Here is a 12,930-nt window from a genome sequence, read left to right as displayed (position 1 = left end):
TTTTTTTTTTTTTTTTGGTTGCAGCTGTCGTTGTTGTTTGGCGGGTCCAGGCTGGGGATTCGAACCTGCCACCTTAGATGTACATGGCTGGCGCCTTAGCCAGTTGAGCTATAGGCGCCGAGCCTCCATGAAGTTTTTTAAAGGTTGCCTTCTTCAGCAAGATCTTGGGACGGTGGTTAGTTTCCTGTTTCTTTTATCACTACTTATTACCAAAAAGATTTGGGGATAACACCTGTTACACTTATGTAATTTACATATTGTTCACATCATAACTGAGGCTGTTATGTTAAGTATCAATAACTTTTTTCTATTCCCAATACATTGCCCTCTGTGGGAAGGGGCAGAGAGCATGGTTCTTTCGTTTCTATTCTTCAAAGAGCTTATAATGAAAAAAATAGAACTCAGCAGAGCTCGAGCCTAACATCGCATATGAATGTCCACCCCACCAGAGTTGTGCAGTGCGCAACTTGCATAACCATACATTGTGATCTTGAGTCACACGATCCTTTGGGCTTCTGCAGGTAACTTAGCCAAGGAAGGAACATTACATCCAACTTACTGAGGACTTTGCTTGCAGCAGCAACCAAATCATACGTTTTGGAATCATCATATATTATTCTGACCAGAAATTGTCCTTCTTCATCTAACTGGGCCTCTTTTCTGAAAAATGAAAACAAGAGACAGGAGGGAAGAGTTAACATTTAAAAAATAGCTACTGTAGCTTTAATGGTTGTATGACGTATAAGTAATGTTTTTTTAATATCTGAAAAAGGATTTCTTTTGGCAAATTTGTTTAAATGACCATCAGGTACCTAGAAGTCTAGTGATTAGTGGAAATTATGTCACACTCTCTCCCTAAATTAAAATGATATATTTAAGTATATTTTAGCATAACTCACATTTCTATATAGTACTTTAATGCTCAATTCAATATATGATCTTAAGTGCCACCAATTAAATAACTTTGGTTTACTAAATATTCATCAAATACATGTTGAGTCCCTACATGTGCCGGCAGTGTCCCAGTTCTAGCCACTAGTACACTCTTTAGTGAAACAAAGATTCTGACTTCTTGAACACATACACTGTAAGAAGAGAGACTAGCAAGGCATGACACTCATAAGTTATGTATAGTAGTAAAAGTGGTTTGGAGAAAATAAGGAAGAGTAGGGGGTGGGGCACTCAGGTACAACCACCAGGAGGGCCTCACTGAGAAGCTGGCATTCGAGTAAAGCCTGAAGATGCTCATGGCCTTAAGTAGCCAGGCACGATCTCATAACATGTGCTCTGTGCAGAGCAAGGAACAGCACAAAGGGGAAGGCAGAGATGCACCTGGGGCTGAGGAGAAACACAGAGGGCAGTGTGCCTGGAACAGCAGAGAGGGCAGAGTAGATGGAAGGGAACGGTCTGGAGAGCTAATAGGAAGTCTGGTTGGACATTGGGATGATTGGCATCTATGTGAAAAGAGGGGAAGGGTTTGGGTGCATGTGATCCGAGCAGTGATATGAGCTGACGTAGGTTAAAGGGAGTCGTTTGCATTGTGAATGCAGGAAAGGGATATAGGACAGAGTGGGAAAACCAGTTAGGAGGCTTCTGCCAACATTCAGGTGGCTTGATTGAGAGTGGAAGCAGTGGAGGGTACGCTCTGTAGGTAAAGGCAACAGGATTTGCTGATGGAGAGCAACTCAAGGGCAACACTTGAGAGTGTCACTCAAGGATCCCACCGAGGTTTTATGTCTGAGCAAATGGATGTATGCTGTCGCCAGTAACTAACTGGGAAGGAATGTCGGAGGTGAACTGGGGGTTAGGACCAAGATGAATTAGGTTTTAAACATAATAAGTTTGGGATGTCTTCAAATAGATTAACTTTGAGATGCCAACTGGGCTGATAAAATCTTCAAATATATCCTTAGCTCATTAAACACAGTGGCACAAAATAAACCCATATTAGTGCACAGAAATTATAGTTATCATTTTTAACAGTTGTCATGATGATATGAATATACTTATTTTGATAGGATTTGGATTACTTCTCTCAAACAAGTGTCTAAATGGGTGGACATTGTTCAAAACACTGCCAGTTGTAGATGAGAACTAAGTTCCAGATATTGTTGCCAATGTTAAATTCACAAAAACACGTGGACCTTGGATGTGAACCTCCGGCTTTCAGGCCAACTCATCTAAATCCCTGAATGTTTCCAGGAGGATCCAAGAGGAACCAGCCATTATAATTAGATAAACTTTCAACACAGTGGCTCAAATAACTCCTCAAATATTGTCAGCGCAGGCCAGTCACTTTCTCTCCTTTAGAAGTGGTGCTGTTTATCACAGCTGCTGCCCATGGCTGTCCCAGTGTCTGCTCAAGGGCAAAATTCCCAATGGTGGCATGTCTTAGGCCACCATCTTAGCATGTTTTTTAAAAACACTCTGTGTTCTTCGGAGCACGCCATTTATCTGCCTTCAATTACATGAGGTTGGACAATTAAGTTCATGAGCTCATCCTAGAGAAAGTACTACATACCTCACTGATGAATATCACTATAGCCACCTTCCATGTAGTCCCTTTGGCCATCTGGTGACCATAGTGATATTCAGCAAAGAGGTATGTAATATGGTTTCCAGAATGAGTTCACAAACTTAATTGTCTGAACTTGTGTGTAACAGTGCATGTAAAAATGTAAAACAAAAACATTATGAGTTAGGTTACGCACAGAGATCTGATTTTAGAGTCCTGAGTTTATTAGCTGAATAACCCTGTCCCAACCAATGAAGTACACAAGCATCAGTCTCCCTTTTCTCAGACTGGAGCAACAGTGTAACTCACCTTCCCCAACTGTTAAGTGGTAAGAATTGCAAAACCATGTTTTAAGCAGTGAAAGCATTATTCATTAAACTAACGCTTACTAGTGTTCCCATGTCTACATACACAAACAGTTATAGGACTACATACAAATGTGAAATTCTTCTCCCTTTTCTCAAACATTTAGCTATGAAACACAAAAGGAAAAGCTCTTTAAAGATCTCAAGTCTTGTTAATGCCAACAATATCCAGAAATTATGGATGAGATACCCAGAAATTAAACACTGTCTCATCCTTTGGTCAAGGCTATTATATAACTTATGCATTCTCATTTCTAGTTGTAAAACAATACAAAAGGGAGGAAAGATAAAATTGAAAAGAAAAATCTCCCTGCACCATCCTGAAATGACCACTGCTAATATTATCTTCTAGCCATTCACGCATAAATATCTTGTATGGAAAACACACTGCTTTAAAACCTCCTTGTTTAATAATTGATGAATATCTTTTTCATGTCAACGAATATACTTCTATACATGACTGCATACAATTCCCTTGGATAGATTATAGAAATTCTGGTCAATGGTTAGATTACTTTTACCTTTTGTCACATGTATGAAACAATGTTGTGATACATATCTTTGTAGCTAATTATATTTTCATGTAAAAATAGAATAAATTCCTGGGAATGAAATGTGGTTTGAAGGATATTGAGATCCTAATTTTTGTCATTTTGCCACTAATGTTTTATTATGAAACAACACGAGCCTGAAGATTAAAATTTTGGAGCTTCTAATTTAGGGTAGTCTAATAAAATATAAATAATTTTAATTAAATGTGTGCATGTAATAAAGTGTAAAATTAATTTTTGTGGAAAAATGTGTCCATGATTATTTGACCACCTTACACCTACCCTTTCTCGGACCATTTCCCTTCTTTTTGTCCTCCGCTCTCCATCTTCTTCCTCTTTCCGGGGCGGGGGGGGGATTAATTGAGTATCACAAACCCTTCAGTGTTTTCTAACAATTTAAGATTTGTTTTTGTGCTCTGCTGAGTGTATTAAGGTTGAACTTATCCAAATTCAGCCATGAACACTGACTAAATTTTCTAGGCTCGCTCATCCTTTCTGAGTTATTTTTGAGCATCAACTTTGTTTAAATTGTTTTATTACACAAAGCAATTGTGTAATCTCCCTATTATTTAAATGACGCCTAATTTACATATGGGGAAAACCACAGGTTTCTCTGAGAATCATAGATAAGAATTTTCCCTCAACGTTAAAGACGTCGGACATGGACATATTTTTATTTTTTCGATTATTTTCAGAAGACAAAAATACCACACGAGGTCATAGGTAAATTAGGTTAAGGTGTGCTCAGCTATCAAACAACATCCTACAGAACTCTGTCATCCTGTACCCTAGTTGGTGTTACATGCTGTTTCTTCTTCTTTATGTCATTATCATTATTATTCTTACTATTTTGAAAGCCCCTGTCTAATTCCTAACAAATAGTCTTCCACTATGTCTAAACAGTATCACTTGCAGTATTTCCAGTTATTTTTACCTGCATACTCGCTGATTCTGCTTGGGTTATGCAAGAGGCCAATGGGCAGTAATAAATCGGTAGAGAGGTTAGATAAGGGTAAAAAGGCACTTTGGCTAACAGGTAAACCTATGTAAAAAAGAAACTTCACTTAGTTTCATCTACATCATGAATTCAAAGTTTTTCCTTACACAGTATACAAAATAAACAACTAAGCTAATACCATACGTAGTTGCACTAACTTTGGGCAAATTCACCTCTTGGTGTTTCATCGCCACATCTGCAGAAACGGAGCAACAGCTGTACTTACCTCGGGTCATTGCTCAGGTCAGCAGAATTAATCTACGCAAAGAGCTTAGAATAGTGCCGCTCACGTACTTAATGCGAAATGCATCTGTTTGGTAAGAGTCATCGAAGTCGAAGGAGATGAAGAAAGAGAGGAAAGAGGAGTAAGAATGGCAAAGGGAAGACGAGAAGGGAGGAAGGACAGTAAGATCTTCGGAGTTTTCATTCAGTGTCAAATAATGAAACTAAATGTGTACCTATTTTGCTGAGTAGTTGACAGAATTTACAAGTTGAAATTGCCAAAAACAAAGGAGTTCTATCTCCCCTAAGAGCTTTAAAATTAAAGTTCAAATTCTCACCTGGAAGTAGAATAAGACATAATTGTATTCTGTGTATTTGTAGCCACAGTAACTGTTTAAAAGTTGAGTGTGCATAAATGAAATATTTTCCCAATAGCAATTAATATTAATTTCCTACTTACTCTTAGAGATCATTATTTGTTGGCATTTAAACAGATACTTTACCTATACTAGTTAGCTTCCCACAGAAAGGTGGCAGGTGTTTTCATTATGGTGGTGTTTTATGGGTTGCAATATTTTAAATTTTTATTTCACTACTGGTGTCTAACCCAAGTGGCTGGAACTGAACGTGAGCTTTTAAATATGTGCATACTTTAAAATGTATAAGTTAATGACACATATATGCCAAACATTTCCAACCCCCCACTAAAAAACAAGCAATCAAATATTACTGACAAAAGTCAGTAGTTTGTTTACAAAATTACAAATATTTTGCATAATTTGTTTTTTCATAATTAGGTATACAATTTGGCTAAAATGTCCAGGCAAGATCTCTTTTAACTCCATACTTGAGGCATTCCTTGATTACAATATGTGAATATACAAACATTGAATTCATATTCTGACTGAGCTCCTGCTATTGTACTGAGCTCCTGCTATGGTACACTTTTCCAGTGTATTATACTACAATTAGTTTCAGGTAAAGAAGTTTCCCATGGAGGTATGAAAATGAGCATTCCTAATGGGAAAGCCTGAATACAAGCATCTTGAAAATGCCATCTCAAAGCGAGATCTGGTCTTAGGCAGAAAAAGTCAATAAACATCAGGCAATCAATCTGATCAATGACAGCTCCAAGCAGGCCCTGATCCTGTAAACAACGTTGCCAGAGACCATGCCAAATGAATAAAACAATATTCAGATTTCATCTTCACAATGAATCCTAGGATGGTCCATTGCAGTGAGCTGCAAGGGTGTCATGACTGCTGCGTTGTGTCCAACAATTATTAAAATTAATCTCACGGGTAATACCTGTTGTGAGATGCAAAAATTTAAAACTTCATGTTGTTTTTGTCTAAGTGGCTGTGAAGCATGAATTGCCTCTGAATTTTCAACATCCCACTCTAAAGCTTCTCAGTATGTATGAACCCCTGAAAGGAAAGAGTTATAGTTTGAGGGAGCTGTCACGGGAAGAGCCAAGCTGTTCAAATCTTGTGACAGTTTTCTGCTTGGAAAGGGAAAGGTCATTCCTTTTAGGTCAACATGTTCACAGATGCAAGTGAATCGTTACTGTAAACAGTCACAGTAAATGCTCTCATGAGTGACACCCACAACTTAGTTTTAGGCAAAGCAACATCACTCTTGATATATAATGGCACTTTTCTTTCTGACTGTGACCAGCCTAGCAAGGAAGACCCTTAAGAGTCATTTTCCCAATTGTGAAAACACATTCACAAACGTTTCAAATGAGTGGTTTTCAGTAGCTTTATAGAGAAGTGAATTTACTCAGACATTTGTGGGTGCACTTCATTGATAACTCTGCCTAAGGAGCTCATCAGGTCACAGCTCTTTTCAAAATAAGTAAGTTGCTCAAATTTTGGAGACTCTGATTTTCTCTCGCAGATGTGCTCGTTGGTGAAGAACTGTACCATCACCTTAAACATATTATAGTAATTTATAGAATTATTATAGAAATATTATAGAAAACAAAAGCAGGTAGGACTATACACACTTATCATGGCCACACTCTTGCTAAAGTAGTTGTCTTTAGAAAGAAGTTTGTAGGTCCTTTTCTTTAGGGGAAAACACGTAATATGAGAATTATAAGTCTATCTCTGTCCAAATCCCTGCTCTAACAATAAACAGCTGATGGGGTTTGAGGTAGGCTCTTATAAAGTCGTCATGCCTCCACTTTCCTATCTGCAGAATAAAGATAATGAAGGCATCTACTTTCTGTGGTGGTTCTGAGGATTAGGTGAGATAATGCACTCAGTACTGTGACTACAGGGCCACATGGTAAGGATTCATACATGTGACATGTGACATTCACAATAGCATGGCACTATCATCATTCTCACCTGGTTTTCAAATTTGATTTCAGCATTACAAACATTTATCTACTGTGTATGACACTGACTTTTTTTGTTTGTTTTTTTGAGACAGAGTCTCACTTTGTGGCCCTGGGTAGAGTGCCATGGTGTCATAGCCTACAGCAACCTCAAACTCTTGAGCTCAAGTGATCCTCTTGCCTCAGCCTCCCAAGTAGCTAGGACTACGGGCACCCACCACAATTCCCAGCTATTTTTTAGAGACAGGGTCTCACTCTTGCTCAGGCTGGTCTTGAACTCCTGAGCTCAGGCAATCCACCCACCTCGGGCTCCCAAAGTTCTCCGATTACAGGCGTGAGCCACTGTGCCCAGCTATGGCACTGACTTTGAACAGTGCCACACATCACTGCCTTTTACAAACTTGCTAAAGGACTGGATGAAGTCCTGAATCCAATCCAGCAACTTGCTTTTAATATATGAAACTGGCAATCCAACAACTGAGTTCTTAATCTTCTCTTCTATCCACTTGTGACATGAGACAACATAAAAGATCTCCAATCTTTCCAAAAGGAAATGCTACGCTGATATGTCTTCTGCCTCTGCTGACAGAAGGAAGGTTTATTTTTTATGGCAATGTGACTATGAACAATTACATATTGTCATATAGACTTGAAATTTGCCAAGCTGGTAAATCTTAAGTTTCTCTCCACAGACACACAAAAGGAGGGAACTATGTGAAGTAATGAATATATTAATTTGTTCAATTACAGTGATTATTTCACAAAGTATACATTCATCAAAACATTAAGTTGTACACCTTAAACATACATAGTTTTTACTTATCAATTCTATCTAAGTAAAGATGGGAAAAAAATAAAATGTCTATTTCAAAAAAATTGTATTTTATTAAATAGAGGTTGAAGATGTCATCATTCTGACATCATAAAATCTAGTTGTTGGAAAAAATACCTGTAATAAATTTAGGTACACTTTATTATTTAGAAATTAAAAGTGTGAAAGATAATTCATGTATATCTTAATACACATATATATTTTATATGTAGAGAGAGACTGGTAAAGTGTTACATACAAACACACATAGACAAATGTATAGGGGAGAGAAAGAAAGATGGAGAGAGAGAACGCTTGAATACTGACTAGCAGGCGTCCTCAAACTATGGCCTGTGGGCCACACGCAGGCTGCCTAGGACATTTATCTGGCCCACTGGGTGTTTTTGCCACTGCTGCCTGTCCTGCTTAGCAGCCGACTCATCCCAGGGCCCACAGTCCAGCCCTCCAATGGTCTGAGGGACAGTGAACTGGCCCCCTGTTTAAAAAGTTTGCGGACCCCTGGTCTTAAAACAGGGCAGACACTCAAACAGTGCAAATACAGAATTACAAACTCTTGCACGTACAGGCCTATGAAGAAAGAGCATAGGTTTGAATGTGGGAGAAGATGCTTCCAAGAAATAACAACTGTTTTGACATCTCAAGATGGCCCTTTCCAAGCACAGGTGTTCTCCTGACATATTTAAAAGCTCAGAACAGCGGAGGAACTGAACATTGGCCCAGGAGGCTGGAAGGCTGCGGCAAAAGACAAGGTGTAGACAAAAAGGTCACTACATTTCAGTGACTGGGAGTTTGACTACAAAGGATTTTAATAAAGCAGCAATTTACTATTTCATAATTCAACAACAAATGGCAAATAGAACAGAATATGCAATCGAACCAAAGCCACAGTAACAAAGAATAAATGAAGTGAAATTAGTACTTCAGAATGCTGACCTTTTACCTGGAAGAAAAATCTCTTGAAGCTCACTGTTTCTTGATATAGAAAAAGATGTTTCATTTTGCTAGATACATACAATAAAGAGAATTTCCCCCACTTTCCTCTTTAATGGATTAAGAGGCAAAGGAAAGATGGGAAAAGCCACAAGTACTCACATCTCAGTTGTCACCCTCTGAATCGGGCCAGTTAGATTTCCTTTATAGAGTTCATTTCCTTAAGTCCTTTCCTGCTGATGTCTGTTCAATATCAACCCATAACTATCACCTTCCAGCACATTAAAGAGAAACATTTGCTAGAATCCCTTTCTCCTTTCTGGAGAAAGGTGAGAGTAAAGGACATCGTTTTTTTTCAAGCAGCAACAATGTTTAGTTAATATTTGTCATAATTAGATCCAAGAATAGGTAGTATTAGCAGAATGAAGATAGATTATCTGATGTCTTTGCTGGTGCTCAGTGTAATACGCAACAATCCTTCTGACACACAAACTAAATGACACACTTCTATGATTTTCTTTTAATTCTCAAAAATTGTAGCATGCCAAAAAAAAAAAAAAAAAAAAGAAAGAAAGAAAGAAAAAAAAACTCTGAAAATACAAAAAGCTAGAAATAAGGCTATGAGCCACCTTCTCACTTAGGTGCCCTGCAGCTCACAGACATGGGCCAAGTTCAGGGAGAGCCCTATGCAAAGAGCTTACTAACAGGTACCTGAAAGCATTTGCACTTGGGTTTCTAGTTCCACCTGCAACAGTAACTTCAAACATTAGGGAGCTTATCAATTAACATACTCTGCCTTCCTCCTCTATCTCTCAGGCTACCTGGCCAGTCTCTCTACAGGAAGTCTTGATCCTAACAATGATCTGGTTTGCCTTTCTTTAGTTTGTATATTAATTTGTTTGTTTGTACTCATGAAGTTTCAGGGTAAGAAAACAAAGATGGTTTCATTTTTGTACATACAGTACATTAGCTCCTACTGAATGATTTTACCTTAAAAGAGCATTAAACTTGGCACCAAAAGAGTAGAGCTAGAGTTCTGATACTTTAGCTTCCTCAAGGTAATTCTGTAGGATAACTCTTTAACCTTTTGGAAACTCAGCTTCATTATTATTTTCTCAATGAACTAGAAAGTCCTCTCCTATTTAAAATGAATTTTGTAGCAGTCAGGTGAAATGACACAGAGAAGAGGACTTCAGAAAGTTTAAAGATCTTTCTAACGTACTGTTAATATTTTAAAACTTACATAAACATACTTTCTGTCCCTGTCTACTTAAGCAGGGGTACAGAAAAGTATAGAAATTTAATTCATAGCTTCAAAAATCTGGAAATAGGATTGAACCATGGCAAAACGTGGTGGCACACTCTTGTTCATTTTCATTTATTTTGATAAAAGGAATATTAACAGAATATGTTGCATTTTCAAACAACAAATAAGCATGGGAGGCCAGAAAGTAGTTAGAAGAACATAATGTAAGACTGATTCCAAAGAAGAACTTCGGTGGAGAAACAGCAGAAAGACAATGAGATTTGTCCCCTAGTCACAGGATGAAGAGGGATAAGACAAGTCAGTCAAAGAAGACCTAGTTAAGGGGTCTGTTAGACCTCTCCTTTCCAAGGGAAGGTGATAAAATCTTGGATGGAAGGATAGGAGAGACAAGACAGAGGGATACTTCAAATTTAAAGTATTGGTACCAGTTGCATAGAATGCATAAAAGAGAAAGAATTATGAAATGTGATGATGAAGTTATCACTTATCCTAGAGTGCTACTGAACACTGAGGCTGATAGTGTGTAAACTGACAATGAGCTTTTATTTAAAGGAGAGATTCAAATCTTTCAGGTGAGCTGGGACAGAAAAAAGTTTTTAAAAAAACTCTGAATCTATCGCAAAATGTATCTATAAGCATTTATTTTTCAAAAACTGTGTTAAGCACTTTTCCGATATTATTCAATATATTCCATCAACCCTATAAGGTATCTTTTTTTTTTTCCTATGCAATTAAGCCTTGGAAAATTTCAGCAACTTGGAGTATCATGTAACTAGTTTGCAGCCACACATTTGCTTATTTGAACCATAATGTTTAATTTGTGATTAGCAAGTTCAAATAGACACATTCATTTCAAAACTGGAAATACATGCTATCAAACAGTCAAAATATTTCCATATTAGAATGAGAGGAGAGAAGATGAATAGTGAAGCAAAATAGTGAGACTAAAAATATCTTGAAATCTTTCGATTTTTGTGAAGGCAAGATGGCTTTTCTATCTTCAGTGCCTAAAACACTAGACTTATACCTGTTAAAGATAAGCTTAACAAAGAATGAAGGAAAAATGAAGCAATGCATGAAAAAGTATGCTACCCCATTGTAAGTAAATCAGATTAAACCTACTAACAAAGTCTTTATTCTTTACATGGGGAAGATGATTGACAGCCTTCTAGAAAAACTAGCTCATACACGCATCATTAAATTATTATCAAATACATATCTATCATATCAAGATTTTGATTCAACTATGTACCTCAGCTCTTTTAGTAAATAGAGAAAGGCCAATTGAATTCCTGGCTGCTTTACTTTATAATTTAAAATTATTCTTAATTTGTTCTTGGCCTGCTCAATGCTAGGCAAAAAATCATTGGTTTTATTTGTTTTTAATAGACTTAATCATCATAGATTTTTCAGTTTTTTAATCCATCCTTAGAATTCCTATGTTTCAGTGAGGTTAGAAGTTCTAAAATTGAACCCAGTAATCTTATGCAATAATTACTTTAGACAGGAATGATGGAAGAATAATAGATGGTTAAATCAAGTCTTAGGTGTCTTTCTAATATGTATAGCAACTAACTTTATGGATTTTCTAAATTGGTACTTAGTCACGGCTTCCTTTTTTAAAGAACCATCAAACATTGAAAGGAAAAGGAATGAAATAGGCTTTGAAATAGATTCAGGGGTCTCATTTGCTTTTCCACATTTGTCATGGTCTAGATCAGAGCTCAGCAAATGACAGGCTATGGATCAAATCTAGCTTAGTTTGTCTGGTTTGTTTATTTGTTTTGGTCTGGTGCAGAAGATAAGAATGGTTTTTATATTTTTAATGGTTACATTTTAATAGTTATACAGATCCCTACATAAGGCCTTCAATCTTGACTTGGCCTGCAACACCTAAAACATTTACTATCTGGCTCTTTAAGAGAAAGTTTGCTGGCCCTTGTTCTAGACAGTTTTTCTTAAAAAGAGGAATTTAAAGCTCTTGTGAAATGGTTATACTGTTGGTAAGAGTGTAAGTGGATACTGAGTTTACAATGAGGCATTTTTGGCTCTTATCCACTTAGAATTTTCTGTCTGGAATCTGTTACTTTGGGTTTTATTTGTCATTAAATGTTTGGCATCCTTTCTTATCCTTTCTCATGAAGGATGGATGGCCATTTCCTAGTAAACCAAAAAAGTATTATGTAAAATTTTATAAACATCAATTTAGATAGTTTCTCACAGACCAAAAAAGAGTCTGGTACTTACTAAGACAAAAAAAAAAAAATCCCTTCTATCTTAAATTTGTCATAAAAAGTTAAAACTGAAAGCACCTCGGACCAGCAACTGCAGGAGTCTCCCCCTAGAACCGAGGATGGTTGGGGAGGAGGAATCATAACCACCCAAAGAGCATCAATTACAGTTCTCCAACGTTTCCTCCCCTATAACCAGGCAGTAGTATATACTCTTCCAGGGAACATTACTCAGGCTACTGGGATGGAAACCAAGGAGCAGCCTTAATCCCTTCAATGTAGAAAGCTGAACCATGTTCTTTAGCCCAGGTACTATACCACACCCAAGACAAGTTAGGATCCACTAAAGGATGCATAAACAAACAAATAATCAAAATTAACTCTGTGTTACCAACACTATTTTAACTAACAAACTTTCTTTTGCATTACATCTTTGATGTAATTTTATTAAAAAAAAAAAACCCAAAGCATGATGCGTTTCCTTCCTCCCCCCCAAAAATATATTTTAGATGATTCAAATGATCATTTAAACAGATTAAAAACCTACTAAAAGATAATAACTATGTGAGTTAATAAATTATTTTTTCAAGTAGAATGGAACACTATTCCTAGCATGAGTTAGCAGAATTAAGTTCTCATTAATGAGATTTTTTACATATTTTGGCCTTCTTTGGGG

General features: G+C 37.0%; 1 long non-coding RNA gene across 1 annotated transcript in view; it reads right to left on the bottom strand.

The window, feature by feature from the left end:
* LOC111722531 overlaps nt 1-12,930 on the bottom strand; it is a 17,055-nt gene that overhangs the window by 1,945 nt on the left and 2,180 nt on the right. The window contains exon 3 of the long non-coding RNA XR_002771313.1: nt 560-660. This is a non-coding gene — a long non-coding RNA (uncharacterized LOC111722531). The remainder of the gene's footprint in view (nt 1-559; nt 661-12,930) is intronic.

Source organism: Otolemur garnettii, unplaced genomic scaffold (assembly GCF_000181295.1).
Source record: "Otolemur garnettii isolate 467f Iridium unplaced genomic scaffold, OtoGar3 scaffold00274, whole genome shotgun sequence".
In the NCBI taxonomy this organism is placed as follows: Eukaryota; Metazoa; Chordata; class Mammalia; order Primates; family Galagidae; genus Otolemur; species Otolemur garnettii.
The sequence above is the reverse complement of the archived record's forward strand: the minus strand, read 5'-3'. Positions and strand labels throughout refer to the sequence as shown.